Source organism: Nematolebias whitei, chromosome 21, assembly GCF_014905685.2.
Source record: "Nematolebias whitei isolate Nwh7 chromosome 21, NemWhi1, whole genome shotgun sequence".
In the NCBI taxonomy this organism is placed as follows: domain Eukaryota; kingdom Metazoa; phylum Chordata; class Actinopteri; order Cyprinodontiformes; family Rivulidae; genus Nematolebias; species Nematolebias whitei.
In genome coordinates, this window is record NC_056518.1 from 7,240,003 (window position 1) to 7,243,997 (window position 3,995).

Here is a 3,995-nt window from a genome sequence, read left to right on the forward strand (position 1 = left end):
GGATTAGTTTTTATTATATCATAGAGCCTTCTCTGCTCTAAAACTATGTAGCAAATATCAGAGAATTGAACCATTTATTTGTTGCACGCTGCAGATCTCTTTTTTCTTATTGCATGCTTCCAAAAGCAAAGGGCAGTAGTGAAATGTGTTTACTTGTTTGAAGATTTAGCAAAATATCTACCATTTCGGTGTGGTAGCTGGTCACCATTCGTAACACATACTGTACTTTGGCCACAGCACAATGTTCAATATTTTTGCTCTGAACATTTGCATTAACTGTTGGCATCATCCCTGTCTGTTAGCAAAATATCTCAGGAGGCCTTGGACACATTTTATTAAAACTTGTTTGAAAAATGTTGAATCTACATCAACCAGTGATTAACTTTTATAGTCACACAAACTAAAGTTGGCAGCCACAGCTAATCCATGTGTGCCAACACAAAACTATAACTCGGTCAACGTTACAGATAAACTATGGGTTTAACTACTAAACTCTGGTGTGGTCTCCGTCCAGTGGACCTGACTTCTTAGTTCAATTTTTCTACCTGGATTATTGAGCAGCATCAGAAAAACAACTCTAACTTTGTCAGTTCTCAGTATAAGCTTATCTCAGTTTATAAGTCTAGAATGAAAGTCAGAGGGCAACATGCATTTCTCTTTTTTACATTATGTTTGTATTTAAACCTAGATTTTACATGTCACCTGAGTAAAAACATTAAAGCTCAAAGGTCATTTTTGTTATTCTACAGTAGAATGAGATGTTATTTTAGTGTACTTTATGCAGGCAGCGACTCCTGGGCTCCATCTGACAGAACCAAGTAGAACACAAAATAATGGAAGAGACAAGTCCTTCCTAAAACACTTACAAGTTGCCTTCCTGGCTTCTCACACCTAACCTCCTCAAGCCAAAGTCCACAAAGTCAATTTTATAACTTTTCACTTACTGAAACTTTTAGAAAACTTTCTTTAACTAAATCCCAAGGGTTTGCTTAAAGCTGGTGCTCAAAAATCACACCCAAATCTAATTGAGATTTTCTCAGCAACTGGTAAGATTAAAAATGGCAAAAGGTACGAAAAATTTTAGTATATTTTGGCAAACACGAGTGATAATTCTGGTCTAGTTTTGCTCCAGATTGAATCCTGGGTGTGATAAAAACCTAAATTTTCAGACATGCTGGTTGTGTGTAGAAACTGACCGAGTTATTTGGTAGAATTTGTTTTCTTGCTGATTCAACTGCTTGTAGTTTCAACTGTTTGGTGTTCGTAGAAATAGTTTTTATGAGCTTTTAGTCAATATTCTGACATTGCAATGGATACGGTGGCCGTGAGGTGTAAATGAACATTGGAAAAAACAGAATTACATTAAGCCAAAGCGGGACTGGCCAAAGTGGAAGTGGCCGAAGCGGAAGTGGCCAGAATTACATAAAAAAAAAATGGAATTACATTTGAAAAAATGGAATTGCATTAAGCAAAACTGGAAGTGGGCAAAGCAGAAGTGGCCAAAGTGGAAGTGGCCAAAATGGAAGTGGCCAAAATGGAAGTGGCAAAAGTGAAAGTGGCCAGAATCATATTTGAAAAAAATGGAATTACATTTGAAAAACAGAATTATATTTGAAAAAATGGAATTACATTTGAATAAACGGAATTGCATGAAGCCAAAGTGGAAGTGGCCAAAGCGGAAGTGGCCAGAATCGCATTTGAAAAACAAAATTACATTTGAAAAAATGGAATTGCATTAAGCAAAACTGGAAGTGGGCAAAGCAGAAGTGGCCAAAGCAGAAGTGGCCAAAGTGGAAGTGGCCAAAATGGAAGTGGCAAAAGTGAAAGTGGCCAGAATCATATTTGAAAAAAATGGAATTACATTTGAAAAACAGAATTATATTTGAAAAAATGGAATTACATTTGAATAAACGGAATTGCATGAAGCCAAAGTGGAAGTGGCCAAAGCGGAAGTGGCCAGAATCGCATTTGAAAAACAAAATTACATTTGAAAAAATGTAATAAATAAATGTAATAAATAAATAACTTAATAAAGTTTTTTTTTTTTTAAATACACTACAAACAAACCCCACCACTTCTGGTTTTGCTTAATGTGATTCTGTTTTTTTCAAATGTGATTCTGGCCACTTCCGCTTCGGCCACTTCTGCTTTGGTTTAATGGAATTCATTTTTTTTCAAATGTAACTCGGGGTTTTTTTTCAAATGTAATTCCGTTTTTTTTTTTGCAAACGTAAGTCCTTTTTTTTTTTTAATTCAAAATGTGATTCTGGCCACTTCTGCTTTGGCAACTTCTGCTTTGGCTTAATGTAATTCCATTTTTTTAAATGTAATTCTGTTTTTTCAAATGCTGTTCATTTACACCTCAGGGCCACCGTAGACACCACACATGTCTCTGTTTAACTAAGTAAATGTACAATAATGAAGGTAGACAAAAAAAGATCCAGTTCTGGTACTGGGGCCATGGTAAGAGGTTTAAAGTGAACACTTAAGCCTTGACAGAGGTAAACCTTCTTGGGCTGGTTAGGTAATGATCTACTTTCCCACAGTTGGTCAAATTTTCTTTTATTGTAGAAACCTAAGTAAAAAATACAAATATATAGATACAGTATATATATATATATATATATATATATATATATATATATATATATATATATATATATATATATATATATATATATAGATAGATAGATAGATAGATATGTATATATATTTAAATTTTAGTTGAATGACTGAAATTGTTAGTGATTCGATGCATTTGTCCTGCTCTGAGATGCTCCAGTCGAATGTCGAATGTACAACACTAAAGGGGACTACAGGAAAGTATTTTTCCTACTGCTGTTTCCAACGCACAGGCTGTGGGTGGAGTTTTCAGGCTTCACCACATGAACTATTTTTGAATTACAAGGAGGCTGGGGAGTTGTGCTAAAATTATATATTTTTTAACAAACATAGTCTCTTTAGAAAATACAAAAAACTCATTTATAAATGTGTCCTGTAAAAGCTTTAGGACTGGTTGCTGTAGATGCTTTTAGCTCTTTAGAAAATAAATACAGAAACTATTTTATTATAACTCTATTTAAAAAAAACTACATATTTAACCCAAACTTTGCCACTAATTGTTTCAAATTCTGCTGTTCTTTTTGTTATTTTGTCCTTAAGAAGATGTTCCTCTAGTGCTCTTTGTTAGCTTGGACCAAATGTCTGCCGGTGTGTGTAGAAATTTTGAGATTGGCTTCTTTTGCAACAACCAGATATTAATTTTGTCTTCTGTAAATGCTGGCACTAAGCTGTATATTGTTGTATTACTGTTTTTTATGTTTATTTATAATGTATCTGGTTATTTTGCTCCTGGATGTGCTGTTTTATTCCCAGCTGTTGTTGATATTGCTTCCATGTAGCAATGAAGTTGTTTATTGGTAACCAAACAAAGGCTGGCTCAGTTCTTACTGAATGTGCAAAGCATACACAGATGACACGATACGTGTTTGTGAATTTAAATATGGTGGGCAACAGTTCCTGCTTTGAAAATTAAAAGACAAAAAAAAAGTTATGTAATTAAAAATATATATATGTTGAGTTCACTTAACACTTCAAGGTCTGTTATGCATAACCCAATTTATGCCACTTTAAAAATGATATTAGTCATAAATATGTCATCTTATCAAGTACTAAGTTAAAGTTATGAGATACTGATAAAGAGATACTAAGCCATGATTATGATACAAAGTCTTATTTTTTAGAAACTACCTCATAGTACAGTGATACTACATAAATATGAAATACTAAGATATAATGATGAGTCTTATCATTTTACACACTTATTCTGTTTTCCTTATTTGTTACACTATCCATGATACGTGAGGCCTGAGGCAGCATGGGGGTTAAATGTTTTAAATCAACAAACAGGGTTTTATATTAATCTAAGATAACCCAAATAACTAAAAAAATATTTTTTTTCAAATGATGATTTCACTTTTTTTTTTGGGTTATTT